This window comes from Camelus dromedarius, chromosome 2 (genome assembly GCF_036321535.1).
Source record: "Camelus dromedarius isolate mCamDro1 chromosome 2, mCamDro1.pat, whole genome shotgun sequence".
Classification (NCBI taxonomy): domain Eukaryota; kingdom Metazoa; phylum Chordata; class Mammalia; order Artiodactyla; family Camelidae; genus Camelus; species Camelus dromedarius.
In genome coordinates this window covers 108,732,333-108,751,159 of record NC_087437.1, presented here as the reverse complement: position 1 = coordinate 108,751,159, position 18,827 = coordinate 108,732,333, and positions in this window count along the sequence as shown.

The window sequence follows — 18,827 nt, the reverse complement described above, 5'->3', positions numbered from 1 at the left end:
TTCCTTCCCTGAGGTTTAAAAAAATTGTGATCTTTAATTCTAAAAGTTATGATTTTCAAAATAAACCTAATTCACCTGAAACTAAATTTTGTGACTGTTGTTAGGATAGAAACCCTACCTCATATAGTCAATTCTCACAGTTTCATTCATTTAATCGTCCAGCCACTGGTTTTGCAGTACCTCTCTCTTGTATTTCCAGATCTTCTGGTGCGTGTTTTGTATTCTACTCCACTGCTCTGTTTATCTGTTTTAATTTTACACAAAATTTTTTTCTTTGAAAAACAGCTTCATAATTAATCTTGAAGAGTAGGTGAGTAGCCTTCTACCCTTGCTCTTCTTCAAGGCCTTTCTTAGATAGTTACATCCTCCACTACCCAAGAGCTCCCTTTCCCCCTGCTTGTTTACTATCGTGGCCATTTTGTTCTTACTGTAATGAATTGTCTTATGGAAGAACTTGGCAAGTGGCTATCAGGTTTTATCTGGTACGACCAGGAGATACTTCTGGCCTTGCCAAATTTTATCCTTAAGGTTTTGTAGTCAGTTATTCTCAATTTGTTTGGTTTTCAAAATTAGAGGCAAAACTTTTGTGTATTCATGATGGAATCCTCGAACTTCTCTATGAATGTTTTTCTTTCTCTTTTATACAAGTTCCTTGCAAAAGGACTTTGGGCTGAGCAGAGTGTTAAAGAGTGTTGAGCATGGGGGTGAGCTATTTCCAATAGCTTTGATAATGTCTTTTTTTTTTTTTTTTAAACTGTGGTTTTCTTTTTAAGGACACCGACTTCTTTAGGTAGCACCAAGTCATCAAATAATTTGTATATTTGTTGTCCAGATTTTATAGGGCTACCTGAGGAGGTTAAGAAACCCCAGTTTCCATGGCATTCCAAATTGATGTATACTGTTTCAGAAAGACCGATGATAGTATATTGATTTGCTCTTTCATTTTTAGCAACGTGATGTGGCCTCTAGAAGACCACAAGTTTGACCACTTGAGCCTATCTGGTTAAGTACTAGATGCTGAAAAACATTAGTTATGGTATAGACAGATACTATTGTTCATTTCGTTCTTTTTCTTTCTTTAAGATAAGATCCGTTAACAAGCAACATCTGTTAAGAATTTAGTAGTAATGTTCAAAATGTCTGTTCTGGGCATGAACCTCTTGAACTGTAGAACCGTAATCATGAGAATCTCCTTCATCGGCTAAAGTCAAGAGAGTCTCTGGATTAGAGAGGGCTACAGCAGTTGATGGTAAAACAAGAAGGAAAAAGTGAAAAAGTACATTATATGCTATCATCAGATTTGCTTTTGCGTATTGATCTTGTACCCTGCAACCTTGCTGAACTTGTTTGTTAGTTCTAATTGTGTGTGTGTGTGTGTGTGTGTGTGTGTGTGTGTGTGTGTGTGTGTGTGTGTGTGAATTCCCTAGGATTGTCTATGTACGAGATCTTGTCATTGGCAACAAAGACAGGTTTACTTCTTTTCCAATCTGGATGCCTTTTATTAGGTATCTGGCTAGAACCTCCAGTGTTGAACAGACGTGGTGAGAGCAGATGTCTTTGTTTTGTTCCTGATCTTAGTCATTCGGCATTGTGGTGTTAGCTGTAGTTGATCAAAATCTGTAGGTCAGATTTGTACATATCAAATCTGTAGTTGATACAATCAGATTTAAAGGTGAACTAAGTACAGATTCTGAAGATACTTCAACTAATTAATTAGTCCGGGCTGTACTTCCTCAATACAAGAGAAAATAAGCTATTGGCTCCAAGGATAGGCTGTAAGAGGCAACAGAGTTTTGATGTATGTCATGCTGTTGAAAAACCATTATAGAGCAGAGTCTCTCAGCCTGAGTACTGTTGGCATTTTGAACTGCATACTTTGTTTTGGGGACTGTCCTGTGCATTGTACGATGTTTAGCAGTGTTCTTGGCCTCTCTTTGCTAGATGCCAGTGCAACATCCCAGTTATGAGAACCAAAAATGTCCAGACATTGCCAAATGTCCCCTAGGTAGACAGTTTTGCCCCCAGATGACAACCATTGCCTTAGAGCATGGACTAATCAAGCACCAGTCAGTAGGAATACAGCCTGAGCCACACATGCTATTTTAAGTTTTGCTAGTAGCCAAAAATGTAAGAAGAAATAGGTGAAATTCATTTTAATAACATTCTATTTAACTCGATATCCAAAAATACTATTTCAACATGTAATCAATAAAAAATTTAGATATTTTACATTCTTTTTTCATATTACATTTTCAAAATCCAGTGTATTTTAAATTTATAGCACATTTCAGTTTAGATAGGAAATTTTCATCAGGAATACTCGATCCATAGTTAGATTTCAGAAAATTTGCAGTGAAAAAAGTACATTCACGTAACCCAATTGTTTTCCAAACACACTTAAGGTTTTCCAATAACTGGATCTAGTGTCCATTTTGAAATTTAAATTAATTAAAATTAAATAAAAATTTTAAATTTAGTTTCTCAGTCATACTTGCCACATTTCAAGTGATCATTAGCCACACGTGGTTAGTGGCTGTTGTATTGGACAGTGCAGGCCTAACCGTCTATGTACATACAAAAAGGAAGGTTTAGGATAATCTAGGATAATCTAGGAAGAATCAGTCTGGACTCTTAAACTCAGCTATAGGTACTTTGCCTGTACCTTGAGAATCTTTCATGTGTAGAAATTCTAGGATCATAGCTTATCCTTTGGTTACCTTTGAATCATACCTAGTGGTAGTAATATGTTAAAATTGGCTATATTTTGGTCATATGTAGCATTTTCCAGAACTCTGAAAAATAATACTTCTGCAGTAAATTTTACCTGGCAGTTCCATTTATTAAGCAGTACCTTACCTATTAAATGTTTGTATCAGGAAGAAAGTACTGTATTCTGATAATGGTCCCAAAATAATTGTTATAGATTGTTGGACATTTCAAGTATTTGAGTGGTTTTAGTATTCTGAGGGGATCTGACATTCTACGGTGCTAGAATTATTAGGAGATAAACTTACCTGTATCTGTACATTGTTGTCCATCCATCTATGGACCTTTCTCCATAGGAGTTTAGAAGAAAGTTGGGGAATTGTTAAATGCTAATGTTTCCTGGGGTGGCATTGGAGAGATTTTAGATAGTTCTCCTATGTTTTAGTCATTACAGGACATTAATTCTTCCCATGGCCTTTCTGCTTATTAACCATATTACTGTTAACCATAGCTGCCCAATTCTTATAGAATGGAGAACCTTTAAGCCTTTTGTTTTGTTTTGTTTTGTTTTGGATATCAGTTGCTTTATCTTAAGGTCAGAAGTTTGTTTTGATTTCTAGATTTTTGAAATGTTCAGAGATGTTTAGGATATCATCTAAACTGGTATTTCTGAGTCTACTTCCAAAACATAATAATAATAAAAAAGGATAAACCTGTCTGTCTTTATATTAGCTCTTGAAGGATATGATTTGAATTTTTTTTCTCAGTCTGTTTTTGGAGTCTGCTACTTATTTATCTTTTTTGTTTGTTTACAGTTTTGAGTTTTTGTCCAATCTACCTCTGAGGGAAAGACTTCCGAAACGGTCTTATGTAGTACGTTTCCTATTTGCTTACCCTTTCAGGGTCATTTCTTGAATTATAAACCATCTCCTAGTTTTGGGGGGTTTTTGGTTGTCATTGTTTTTGCTGCTTTTAACCTTTGTGCTCCCATCTTAGGGACCAATAATTAAGTGAAATTGTTGGTACAGACCTGGTAGTCCAGGGCAATAAATATCTAACTGAGTTCTGCATAAATTTATCTCCCTAAGATTAAGAAAATCTATAATTAAAGTTCTCAACTTGATTTTAGGCCAAGATTCAAATATCAGTTTTTTTAGATCTGCTTTCTAGTCTAATAGTTTTGAAGGGATATTATATGATGTAATTGATCTCTGTTAAACACTTTGAGAAAACGATTCTTGTTTTGGAGGCAGAAGAAGGTGCAGAAAGAGAGAAGGGGTTTAAGTGAATGGTAAAGATACAGCCGTGTAGAGAGAATGGTGCAGGGAGGGTGGGTTTCAGAAGGTTTAAATGGTGGAGAACTGGTGTTTCTTTGACAGAGACTTTCTAAGAGTCATTGTTTCGTTTTGAGGCCTCAGCATAACCAATCAAAAGTTGACTGTTGAATGATTTAGGCTTTTTGTTTGTTTGTTTTGTTTTCTAATTTTTCTAGCGCTCCTTTGAAATGTGTTAATTTTCATATATCAGAAGTTCACTCTAATAGCTATTGTAATTCTAAGTCATTTTTAGCAAAATTTTTCCTCTTATCAAATTCAGGACAAGGGTTAGGATTATACAGAAAATTCTGCCAGGAGGAGGTTATGCCTTTGACACAGACAGATCAGTGACAAACAAGAAAAAGGCACTGCATTAGTCAAGCGTATTTGTTATGATAGATGAGATTCTTTAATCAAGCAGAGGATAGGAAAGAGCTGTGTGATCAGTGACCCCAACAACTGATGATCCTGAAATACGGACGAAACAAAGTGAACTTCTTTCACAAACCACCAGGCCTTGGAGAGTACTCTTGTGTATCTTACGTACAAACGCAGTTTGGCCAGTCATTTTAGCAGCCAGCTGTCAGCAGTCTAATGGATCTTTAGTCTTTAGGGCCAACTTGTGTTGGAGACTTGGCCTATGCTTCTCTGTCTGTTCCCTATGAAGCGCTTCCTTGTATGTTCAACAGACACAAGACAGTAAGGGACACATGAGACACATGAGACAAGAATTTGTATAAACAGATGAGCAAGAAAGTGAAAGCAAACCAAGTAGTGGGTCTGATTATCATAAAGACAGACCGAATTGTACTGACCTACACAAAGATATATTTGTTCAGAAGTCTTAGATAAAGCTATTTCAGCAATTAGAGCTTAATGAAACTAGCCAAAGTTCAGATTGTTTTGAGAAACTCACCTGGCAGCAGATGTGATGACTATTGGAGTTTGGGACTCAAGAGGCCACTGATCTTTCCTGTTGGTCCAGGGATCCATTGGGATACTGTCAAGTGAGTTTTATAAATAATCTCGATGTGAGAATTATCCAAGGAAGGGATCGAGATTACCACTTGATATCTGAAACAAAAACTGTATTACTTAAGAAAGGGAGGGTTAGGCTGGTTGGGTCTGTCATTTTGAGTAAATCCAACTGCTAATTTTACAATAAGGTTTTTGAGTTAAGTATTGTTTTGGTGTTGTGTTGGTTACAGAGATAGAGTGGGTTGATGTCACCCTTACAAACATGGTTATCCTGGCAAGATATTTTGGCCAGCTGGCTTTCAGAAGATTTAGTGATAAGTTTATTGTTGACTGGTTGACCTTCAAAAGTATGAGACTGTCACTGAATGACTGGCTTCCAGAAGCAAGATTACTGAAGCAGGTTACTGTTGATTAGTTTTTAAATTGGTTCTGATTTACTTGTTACTGGCTGTAGACAGTTGGTCTTTTATCAAGACTCTGGAGAAAGAGGCTTTTAAAAAAATTCTTAAAAGGTTTGTTGGTTATATAGTTTTTGCTAGATTTACTTTTTAAAAATAAAGTGAAATTCACATAAAATAAAATTAACCATTTTAAAGTGGGCAGGTTATTAGCATTTAGTACTTTGAACAATCACGCCCCAACCTCCCACCCTAACTATGGTAGCCACTCTGCCTTCTGTCTCTGTGGATTTACCTATTCTGGACTTTTCGTATAAATGGAATTGTACATGTGACCGTTTATGCCTGTCTTCTTTCACTTAGCATGGTTTTGAGGTTCATCCACATTGCAGCATGTATCAGTACTTCCTCTTTATAGCTGGATAACATTCTATAGCATGTACAGACCACATCTTGCTTATCATTCTTCTACTGATAGACATTTGGGTTGTATCCACCTTTCCACCATTGTGATTAGTGCTTCTATTGGACATTCGTGTACAAGTACTTTTATGAGTACCTGTTTTCAATTCTTTTGGGTATGTACATAGGAGTACAATTGGTGGTAACTCTGTGTTTAACTTTTTGAGAAAACAAACTATTTTCCACAGCAGCTGCCACATTTTACATTCCTACTCAGCAATGTATGAGGGTTCTAATTTCTTCATATTCTCGCCAACACTTGTTGCTTTGCATTTTAAAAAATTATAGCCATCTTAGTGGGTATGCAATATTATCTCATTGTGGATTTGATTTGAATTTCTCTAATGACTAATGATGTTGAACATATTACTTTTGATAAAATTAAAGCCTACTAGAGCTGTCAGTCAATAAATCATCAAAAATTATTTCATGTTTAGCATATTACTTAGAAAAAGTTAATGAATGCAATGACATTGAATAAAAAAGATTATTACAAAATTCCATTCTCATCTACTTGTTTACATGAAAAGTTTTCTCAGTGATTTCATCTATAAATAGGAAAAATAGGAATAGAATTTATGCCAACTGCTATCTTATTTTAGTTATATATTTATAAGTAATTATATATAGTAATAGTAATATATATAGCTATAAATTATGTGTATATATCCACGGAACTATAAACTAAAAAAATGAAACTACAAATTAGTCTCAACTCTAATATGAGATGAATTTCCAGTGAGATTTAAAATAGTTTATGCTTAATTACCTATAAAAATTTTAATGTTTGTTTTTATTCTTTGTGTTCTAATAGTGATTTAATTACAATCTAGAAAAGTATTTTTAATATCTACAGCTTACTGGTTATGGAAAATTAATTAAAATTTTTTGATTTATATTTATATTTTTATTATACAACAGTATTATAGGAGGATAAATAAGCTATTTTAAGCACTCAAATATACTATAAATCTGTAAGGGAAGTAGAAGAAAAATACAGATCCAATGAATGATGTTAAATGTATGACTGTTGAAGAACTTCCATGTATTATTTTATTGATGATGGTGGGAATCAAATTGCTGTAGTACTTGGATTCTGTTAGATACATTTAAAAGAATGATACATTTTCCATTTTTAAAAAATTAAGTATTTACAGTATGCCACTGGAAATTATCTTCTATACACTTATTTAAATTTATGATGAAAAATGTTAGTTATCAGTTTAAAAATACATGAAATGGTACATTCTTTCCAAAAATTTGTTTAGAGCTATGCAGGCGATAAAGTTTGAAGACACTCGTCTGGAAGATGGTAAGTAAAACGCTGGCAGCGAGTTCCCATACCAGAGTTAAACAGACCTAATAGACAGTTTCTTTGCTGATGGTTTTAGAGAGATTTAAAAATACTTCTTAACTTTAGATTTGGTGCTAGAAAATCTGTCATGAATGGCACGTTAAACTACCTTCCAGGTGAGCCAATAAGTCCTGGTGCTCAAACTGCTGAGGAAATCACTCTACTGCTTGGGCCAGACCTTCTAAAGGCTCTGTTGCTAGGATTTCAGCATTGCCAGGAAAGAAAGCGAAATCAAACAGCACCCTGTGTAGTCAAAACCTAATTCTTCTGTATTAACAGAGCTGATAGCTTTTACAAAGTGAGAAGTTTACATTTTCTTTTTTTAAAAAAGTACATATTTTTTCATTTATTTTCAATAACAATAACAAATCCATCCCCTGTTAACATAGAACTGGCTTGTTTTTATGACAAATAATTATATTTTCCAAAATCAAATGTTTAAGGGAAGAAAGAACAACACTGTTTTCCAATTTTTGCAAATTTCTTTAATGTCTGACTTGATAGAAGACAGCTGGATTCTCACATCTGCTTCTGCTTTCAATTGGCTGCAGTCTGTTTTGGTTGAAGTATATTAAAAGAACTAGCCCCACACAGATATGTAGAGGTTACATTTTTTATCATCAAAAGAATATACATTTTGACGTATCTTACTAGAAATGGATTTTTTAGCTGTCACATGATTACAATTAAGTAATTACATTTTTTTTGAGAGCACTTAGTTTAACACCCATTTCTTCCCTACATAACTCAAAAGAGTAGTTCTGAGGCCAGTCCTATAGAATTTCACATCTTGTTTTCTCATCTCACTATACAGACAAGACCTCTCAGTAAGCAAACGTCCTTGTTTTTTGATTGACTCTTAAATGGAATATTTTAAGTACTAAATGTGATACATATTTATAGTTTTGAGGTACATACTCTGTATTAGGAAGTTTATTATTTGCTTATATTTTTAAGTTCTGACTGGTTGGTGAGTTTAAGCAAATCGTTTTTCTACATCTAATTAAATGACAAGTTTTTCCCCCCTCCCCCATCCTTGTGGTCATTACCTAAATAGATTTTCTAATGTTGAGCCATCCTTGCATTCTTGGGATAAACCTTACATGGTCAAAATCAATACTATTATTACTAGTAATATGTGTGTGGATTTTAAAGATTTTTTTTTCAAATTTTGCACCTTTGTTTACAAATGAAATCACCCTAAGATAATCTTTCTTGTACTGTATTTATACTCATAAGTGAGATTAACCTATAATTTTCTTATGTTGTTTCTGTTTGGTTTTGGTATCAATGATATACTAGTATATTAGTGATATAGTAACGAATATAGATGAGTTAGGGTCCTTGAATGTTTGGTAAAACTCACTTGTAAAATTAACCTGGGCCTGGTGCTTTTATTTTCTGGAGTGGAATGGTTTCTTTAATGGTCTTAGACTCTTTAAAATGTTCTATATTTTCACAAGTTAGTAATTTTTATTTTCTTAGAACATTACTCATTTCATCTGTTTTCAGAAGTATTGGTATAAAGTTATTCATTGTATTTTCTTATTATTTTCAGTATTTATACTGTATTTGCAAGTATGATCTTTTCATCCTTAATATTAATTTGTGCTGTGTATCTCTGTTTTCTTGATCAACCTAACTGAAGATTTATCTAATTAATCTTTCCAGAGAACAGGTTTTTGTTTTGTTTAACCACTCATTCTTTTGCTTTGTTCAGTTAATTTTTCCACTATTTCTTTATACTTTGTGATGGTTTATTCTAATTCTTTTTGTAACTTCTTGTTATTCATTGATTTTCTATATTTTTTGTTTTCTGATAGATGCATTTGAGGGATGTATTTCTCTTGTTACTTGAACCATTTTCCACAAGTATTGCTAAGTGGTACCCTTTCATTTCAGAATTTTCAATATGACTGTTAATTTTACTCACTTATCTAAAATTGAGGGTTTAAATTTTTTGTTGTTTAAAAAATATAGGAAGTATTTTGGCTTTAATTTTTATTTTCATTTTTGGAATAAATTCCTACATGTACTTCATTGTGGTTATTATTTCTACTTTGTTGTGGTAACCGTTTTTCCTTTGCAAACTCTCATTCTTGGAAGTGAATCACAGTCCAGCTCATATTCAAGGGGTGGAAGGTAGGCTCCATCTTTTGCCGACATACCTTAAAATCCTCATGGTTGAGATAATGCACTTCAGCTTCTGGTGGGGCACAGTTGTTCTTTCTAATTTAAGAAAGCTATGAAGCAGAAATTACTTTGAAATTGGTTGCAGTGACTGTATAATTTATGACTGCATCCATACTGTGATATTCTACCAAATAGCCCTGTAGTTAATTTGCACACACACTTTATACTAACTGAACTATTAAATATTTAAGCTGATATTAAAAAATAAAACAAAATACATAAAATAAACAAATAATCATGGGAGCCAGGGAGATATCAGAACTTAGCAAATCTGCTAAATAAGCTGCCCCATCTGTCTACTTTAAAAATTTATAATTATTTTAAAGTGACTGTTCAAAGACAATGATTTTATTATATGCTACTGCAAAAAGTGCACTTATGTATCATTCTGAAGCATGGCTTTTCATTTAAATCAAGTTATTCTAAAATAATTTCATTGATTTTCTGTTCCAATTGTTTCACACACGAAAGCAAAACTATCATTGTTAGTGTGTTTCATTAGCAGAACTTTGTAGTTAAATGATGTAGTTTTTGTATCAATGTCATCAGATATGTCAAAAGAAATCAGTTAAGTCAATGCCAAAATTGGTTCAAAAATTTTAAAATTCAATTCAAGGACCTAAATAAATCTCTTGGATATTCATTCTGCTGAAGATACAACCAACATCTGACAAAACTGTGCATGATACAAATGAAAAAGCTAAAGACTGAATAGAAAGCTATTTGATGGGTTTTTTAGTTACTTATTTTTATGTAACAAATCACCTCAAAACTTAGTTTAAAACAGCAAACATTTATTTTTTAACACAATTTTTGTGGGTCATGACTTTGAGGATGCTCATCTGGGTGGTTCTGTTTTGGGGTCTGTCACAATGTTGAGGTCACGATGTTGGTTGTGTCTGCAGTCATCATCTGAAGGCGTGATTGAGGTTGGAGGATAGGATACTCTTCCAAATGATTCAGTCACATGGCTGTGGGCAGGAGCGTGCGGCCCCTCCCCACACGACGTCTCCACGGGGCTGCTTGAGTTTTCTCAAGGCATCTGGATTCCTCCAGAGTGAGTGAGTGATCCAAGCCAGGAAGACAGAACCTGTAATACCTGTTACGACAGCTCTCAAAGTCTGTGTCATCACTTTTGGGTTCTCTGTACTAGCACTCCTAGCTGTGGCATGCTTGGCCCCACTCGGCACGAGTGCCGTGTTACACATGCCAGCCACTGCATCTTGTGCCCTCCGTTTGAGCATGTTTCACTAATGATTACTTGCATCATAAATGGAATAGACCTATCCAGCTCAAGGGCTGACTTAGCCCATCCTTCCTGAGACTAGAGATCAGCACCATTTGTCAATGTTGAGTCTTGTGTGAACTACTGTAGTGAGATGCTCAGCTAGCACCAAACCAAGGGATGCAATGGCCATTGGTTCAGGCTCTCTTCTTAGATCCAGTGTCTGTATCCCTGGGGCCAGTTCAGGGCAAGCCCAACCCTTGCCAGTGTGTCCCCTTTTCCTTTGCTCTCGAGATAAGGGAGTTGCTCAGACTTCTGCAGCCATCACTGTACCTGTGGAGGGTATGGGCATCCCTTACCAAAGCCTCTCTCCCTGTGATTATCAACCGTGGTTGCATATTAGAGTCATATGGGGGGTTTTGAAGATACCGATTCCTAGCTCTCATCCCTCAAGATTCTGACTCAGTGGTGTATGCTGGGACCCCTGGCATGAGTATATTTTGAAATATATTCAGGCTATTGCAATGTGCAGTCAAGGATTGGGAAGCATTGCTCTGTTTTCTCCCTGATTAACTAGAACAGGGGCTGGCGAACTTTCTGTAAAGGACCAGGTAGTAAATATTTTAGGCTTTATGGGCAACTATTCAATTCTGCCAGTGTATCACAAAAGTAAATGAATGAAGGAAAAGCTGTGGTCCAATAAAACTTTTTTTCACAAAAACAGGTGGTGGGCCAGATTTGGCCTGTAGGCCAGCCCTTGAACTAGATCAGCACAACATGAATAACATCTCAAGGCTGCAACAGAAGGTCTGGTTGTGCCACCAAACTTCAGGAGTCTTACTAATGTGTTCTGAATTCTGACAATGGTGAATGGTTTAATTTCCCTAGTTGTCACCCATTTGAAACTCGCTAATTAGTGTACCTCTCGTTGTGGTGTTATTTGTCTTGAATAGGATTGGACCAAAAGGACCTATGCTTTTACCAGAATCCCCACCAATACCCTATTGTGACAGAGTCATGCAGGAGAAATAACCTCTAAGCCAGAAGACCCTGGGACTCTTGCCACACGAGCTGTGAAATTCACCGCGGTGTCTCAGCAGAAGGCCCTGTGGACGTGCAGTTGCTGCTCCCAGTCCCTGGTTTCTCCCCTACTTGGCTGAAAACGCATGGGTCTCTTGTGTTTCAAAATCAAAACACTAACTGCCCTTTGTTCTGGATTATCTTTTCAAGAATATTTGTATGATGAACATCCTTTGGAAGATACGGATAGTGTCTCTCCAAAGCAGAGAGAAGACACCTCTCGAATAAACAGCAGACATTCTTACCCTCCAGTCTAATAAATGTAGTGTCTGCACTGAACAGAGAAGGCATACTTAATGCCCATAATGAAAATTAGGGTGCCCAAAGTTCAGGGTTTCTCTCCTGTAATGCAACCCACTGGGTATGCAGGTATCCATCTGGGTCCCTCCACATTGCTCCCGTAGGACTCGGGGCAAGGAGAAGCTGATGACGCTCATCCTAATTGTTAATGCTGAGTAATTAAATTCTTTGTCTCTGACCCAGAAGCCTTCTTTCTTCTGCCAACAGTGAAACTGTCAGGCTAACCTGTGAGCTTACAAGGAGGGTAAAAGCTCAGCTCCTTCACCTCGCTTGACAGCGCAGTGTCCTGCAGGGCTCCCTGCAGAACCTCCAATGAGGCCGGCTCACTGGAGCTGACGGGCCTTCATGCGATAGTCCACTCCCCAGAATGTTACTGCTGCACCATTTGCGAAAGTTCTCCCACAGAACCCACGGCCAAGGGCTGTAGGTTAGAAACAAGTCTCCCTGGTGACCTGGACTCCACTCACTCCTTTCCCACTCTTCACTTAAATCACGAGGATTTTCTTGTCCAGTCTACAGCCTATGCTGATGAGCTAAGCCAGTCTAGTTGGAGTTTAAAGGCCCGTGAGAATGACAGGGAAACAGCCTAAGTTGTTCTCACTTTGTCATCGAGCCCAAATCAAGTTCAGGGCACAGGAAAGCACAGCCTAAGGAGGAAGTTAAAGGTGTGTCTATAAAATCCTTCACTCAGACCTCAGAAAGAGCAAAGGTATTTTCAGTCAGAATAAAGCCTCTCTGAAGATTTTAAGGGTGAGCCTCACAGATTCTCTTACATAACAGGGCCTCTAAGAAGCACAAGGGCATTAAGCCTAAGGTGTTTCAGCAGAAGCCCAAGGCAGAGAAGGGCTTATCTTGAAAAGATTTCTGTGTGAGACATTTATCTAAACTAGTTAATGCCAAAAAGATGTTCAGAAAACCTCGAGGTTTTAAAGAGCATGACCTCAGTGAAAATACCCCCTGGATTAAAAGGTACAAAGGCCACACAAAATGAAGAGGTTTTGGACCTCTGAATATCTGTAAGGAGGGCCTGGCTTGAGAAAACTACTCAGACACAAGCAAGTACTACCTTTAATGAAAATGAAAAGATAAATCAGAGCACAGAACCAAGTGCTCGGAGGGTGGAACCAAGAGCCACGAAGAGTCGTTTCTGGGCAGGAGCAGGGATGACTCCTAACCAAGGATATGCCGACATTCGCCCGCCTGAATTTCAGAAGTGCCATTAACAGTGATGCCTCAGTGTCTCTCATTTCCCAGCTTTTGGGCAAGAATATCTATAGCGGTTGCTGTGCGCCTGGCCCACCACTGTGTGTTGAGTGTGGGTGAGGCAGAAAACTGGTCTTTGTTTTCCAGGTCTGCAGATAGAGAGTTGCTACAGTTGAGCTGTGCTCAAGGAACGACGCCTGAGGGGGTCTCAGCCACTCCTGGACTTGATTTTTCAGGCCCCTCTGCACTACTGCCGTGTTCTTTGTGCCACTCAGCACCTCCTGGGACCTCCGTCTGAGGATACTATGCTCACTTGCACATCAGTCGTCCACTGCTTTAAATAGAACAGGCCCATTTGGTGCTATAGGTTAGAAACAAGGGAGAATTTGACCGATTAGGAACATGATGAGATTCCAGACGTAGTGCAGATGTTGTAACGGGATGAGATTCTGAGGGGCGGGGGTGGTGCTTTGCATGGCCAACAGAATACCGCAGAAGTGATGTTATGTCATTTTTGAGATAAAGTTATAACAGACTGCAGCTTCTATCTTGGTCTCTCTTGCTCAGATCATTTGCTCTGGGAGAAGCCGTGATGTGAGCAGCCTATGGAGAAGCCCACATGCTCAGAACTAAATCCTCCTGCCAACAGCCATGTGAGTGATCATGGAAGTGGATCATTAATCCTCATTTGAGTCTTGAGATGACTGCGGCCTTAGCTGACCACTGTACTGTAACCTCCAGGACTCTGAGCCTGAACCACCCAGCTAAACTGCTCCCGGATCTCTGACGCTCCGAAATTAACATTTATTGTTCTATGCTGCTATTTTGGAGATAACATGGATACTAATGTAGTCATCAGTCGGCTTAAAAAAAAAACTTAACAGTATGTTTGAAACCGCAAACCTCCTGTGTGTGTGCTCCTCTCAAATTCAATCCACACCCTCTGACTCCAGCTGGAGGAAGTTCTCTGCTTTTAAGGGCTCCTGTGAGTCGACTGGGCCCACCCAGATAACCTAGAATTACATCTCCCCATCTTAAGGTCATAGCTTTAATTATTACAACTGTAAAGTCCTCTCTGTCACGTAATGTAACATAGTCACAGGTTCCAGGGATTAGGGCATCTTTTATGGCGGGGGGAGGTAGGGGGGGCATTCTTCCTGCCATATGTATGTACGTAGCTCTAAGTCAACGTGTCAGCGGGGTCTCACTCCCTCAGGAGGCTCTAGGGGAGAATCATTTCCTTGTGTTTTCAAGCTTCCAGGACTCATTCCTTGCAATCCTTGGCTCAAGGTCCCTTGTTCTACCTTCAAAGCCAGTAGCGCATCATCATAATGCCTTCTCTTCTTTTCTATTAAAATCTCCCTCCGCCTCTTGCAATACACTGTGATTACACTCAGAGCCCGCCTGGATAATAACAGGCAATGCAGAAATGAGCAGGCATGGCTCTGTTCTAAAATTCTATTTACAAACAGTTTGCTGAGCCCTGCTTAAAATAGTGACTTGTACCTCCGCTCTGATTGCCTTCTAAGATCTCTGCCTCTGGTGTGTTGTAGTATCACTACTGATGTCTAGGTGTGGGTCTTTCTTTGTCCTGTTTGTGCCTGCAAGATTCATCTTCTTTTTACAAAGTCAGTTCTGGAAAAACATTAGCCATTATCTCTGTAAACATTCCTTCTCTTCCATTCTTTTTGGGATTCTCACTTGCTAGATCTTTTCATTCTGTCCTCCATAATTATTACTTTTCTTTCATATTTTCTTTTCTCTCTGGGCTGCATTCTGTGAATTACTTTCAGTTCATCGATTCTCCTGTTCACGGTTTACCCTCTCCATAGCGGTCTTTGATTTCAGGAATTCTATTTCTCATTTTTAAAAGTTGCCTTGAATTTGTTCTTTCCAAAGAGTATTTTCTTGTGTGCTTTTCTGTGATTGTGTTAATTCTTTGAACATTTCAAATATTCTATACAACAATTCCACTATCTGTATTCTTTGGGCATCCAATTCTGTTTTTTTCTCCCTGCTCTCACTGACTGTAGCTTAACTTCTTGGTGATCAGTGGTCTAGATAATTTTAATGTGAACTGTTTCATGTTAACATTGCTACCTTACACGGTGTAAATTAGATCCTACAACAGAGCGTAACACAGATGTGAGGCCTGATTTCTCCTAAATTATTACTATTTTTCCTTTCCATTCAAGGTCCAACGTCAGTTTTTTCCTGCTTCCCTGGGGCCAAATAATGTGGTTTTATGGGTCCTCTTTTTAAAAATATTTAACAGCTTTTTTTTTAAATGCCAAGGGAGCTAGATTTGCAGCTCTCCTCCTAAAGGTCTGGGGCCACAGTTCTCTTGACCACCAGGACATCAGTACCCATTTTTCACACCAGTATTGCTTTCTCTTGTTTGCAGAATGTGGGTATTTCCCTGTCTTGGGCTATTAAGTCTGCTAGGGCGGCCATGACAAAACGCTACCGGCTGGAGGCCCGACACAGCGGACACTTACTTCCTCACTGCTCGGGGGCCTGGGAGTCCAGGACCATGGTGCCAGCGGGTCTGCTGTCTCCGAGGGCCTCTCCTTCTCTGTGTGCAAGCATCCCTGCTGTCTCTTAATCTCCTTTTGAGGACACCAGTCAGATTGGATTAGGGCCCACCCGAACGGCCTCATTTGACTTTACCTCTCTAAAGACCCTATCTCCAAATACAGTCACGTTCTGAGGTCCTAAATCAGGGGTTCAACATATGAATCTGGTAGTGGTGGGGGTCAGGGGAGACGCAGCTCAGAGTCAGGAACAGCTATGTACGTGAAATTTTTGATGTCTTTTACATAGCCTTTCTATGTTTAGTTTCCTATGTTGATGGAAGTCCTCTATACTAATTTAAAAGTATTTCAAATGTTATTGAAAAAATATTCAAGACTTCACTCCCAAAACTATGACCAAAAACCCACAATAAAATTCTAAGATTATTTATCTCTTTTTCCCCCCTGTGATGTAAGAGGTTGTTTATTAGAAAATTTCATTCTGATGGCTCTATTTCTGGGAAGGGGAATTTATTTACAGATATTAGATTTAAGTAAATACTAACTTTGACATTTTTGCTGCTCAAAGCACATAAGCAAAGGAAAAGACAGCTTTTGGAGTCAGATCTGAGTCTGAAATGTTGCCATATTGTCTTTACCCTTTAATACTGTGTTTCTTTGAACAAATTATTTAAACTTTATGAACATAAAATGATGTTAATTCCACTCTTTCTGTGGATTGTACTAAGGATTAAATGAGAATGCTATTTAAAGCAGTAATTCTAAAATTGGACAGGCTGCCTTAAAGAATGTTGGGAAGTACATTTAAAAAAAATATAGTTTTTAGGTCTGAGCTGCAAAGTATTCCATGGGTTTATGGTGAGGTTTAGGAATTTATAATCTTAAAAAAAAACTTCCTCAGGTGATTCTGAATGTAGCCAAATTAAAAAATGAATTCTATAAAGGTGACTTAAAGAAATGGAAAGATATCCCATGTTCTTGGATTGGAAAAATTTGTATTGTTAAAATGGCCATACTACCCAAAGCAATTTACAGATTTAATGCAATCCCTGTCAAATTACCCAGGAAATTTTTCACAGAACTAATAATCCTAAAATTTATACGGAATCACAAAAGACCCAGAACTGCCAAAGCAATACTGAAGAAAAGGAACAAAGCTGGAGGAAAAATCCTCCCAGAATTCAGACAATACTACAGAGCCACTGTGATCAAAACAGCATGGTATTGGCACAAAAACAGACATATAGATCAATGGAACAGAACAGAGGGCCCAGAAATAAACCCACAGACTTATGATCAGTTAATCTTTGACAAAGGAGGCAAGAACATACAATGGAGAAAAAAGACAGACTCTTCAGCAAGTCGTGTAGGGAAAACTGGACAGCTGCATGTAAATCAATGAAGTTAGAACACTTCCTCATACCATACACAAAAATAAATTTAAAAGGGCTTAAAGACAAGTATAAAACAAGATACTATAAATCTCTTAGAAGAAAACATAGGCAAAACATTTTCTGATATAAATCTGAGCAATGTTCTCCTAGAACAGACTACCCAGGCAACAGAAATAAAAGCAAAAATAAACAAATGGGACCTAATTAAACTTACAAGCTTTTGCACAGCAAAGGAAACCATAAGCAAAACAAAACGACAACCTATGGAATGGGAGAAAATATTTGCAAAAGATGAGACTGACAAGGGCTTAATTTCCAGAATATAAAAACAGCTCATACAACTTAATAACAAAAAAACCAACTCAATCCAAAAATGGGCAGAAGACTTAAACAAGCAATTCTCCAATGAAAACATACAAATGGCCAACAGGCACATGAAAAAATGCTCAGTATCTCTAATTATCAGAGAAATGCAAATCAAAACTACAATGAGGTATCACCTCACACCAGTCAGAATGGCCATCATTAAAAAGTCCACAAATGATAAACGCTGGAGAGGGTGTGGAGAAAAGGGAACCCTCCTATACTGTTGGTCGGAATGCAGTTTGGTGCAGCCATTATGGAAAACAGTATGAAGATTCCTCAAAAAATTAAAAATCAGCTTACCATATGATCCAGCAATCCCACTCTTGAGCATATATCCAGAAGAAACTCTATTTCGCAAAGACACCTGCACCCCAATGTTCACAGCAGCACTATTTACAATATCCAAGACATAGAAGCAACCTAAATGTCCATCAACAGATGACTGGATAAAGAAGCTGTGGTATATTTATACAATGGAACACTACTCAGGCATAAAAAATAATAAAATAATGCCATTTGCAGCAAAATGGATGGAACTGAAGATTGTCATTCTAAGTAAGCCAGAAAGAGAAAGAAAAATACCATATATCAGTCATACGTGGAAACTAAAAAAGAAAAAAGACACTAATGAACTTACCTACAAAACAGAAACAGATTCACAGACATAGTAAACAATCTTATGGTTACCAGGGGCAAAGGGGGTGGGAAGGGATAAATTGGGAGTTCAAGACTTGGGAGTATTAACTAGTATATATAAAATAGATAAACAACAATTTTCTTCTGTATAGCACAGGGAACTATATTCAATATCTTGTAGTAGCCCATAATGAAAAAGAATATGAAAACAAATACATATACATATGATGGAAACATTATGCTGTATACCAGAAATAATTGACACACTGTAAATTGACTATATGTCAACAAAAAAATAAATAAATAAAAATAAATTTGAGATTCCTTCCACTCTGGTCTTACACAGTCCTGCTCATTGGTTTTGATAAATACAGTTGATCCTTGAACAACACGGGGATTAGGGTGCCAACTCCCTCCTTCCCACTGCAGTCAAAAATTCACATATAACTTTACAGTCAGCTCTCCACGGCACCCAAGGATTCAACCAACCACTGATTGTGAAGTACTGTAGTATGCTATTTACTGGAAAAAATATGCATGTAAGTGGACCCTCACAGTTCAAACACATGTCGTTTAAGGGTCAACTCTATATTCTGAATGGTGGGGAAGTTACAGAAGATGTTCCTAAATTTAGCAAAAGCAATTTCTTAAAAGACATATGTGAGCTCTTAAAAATGTGATA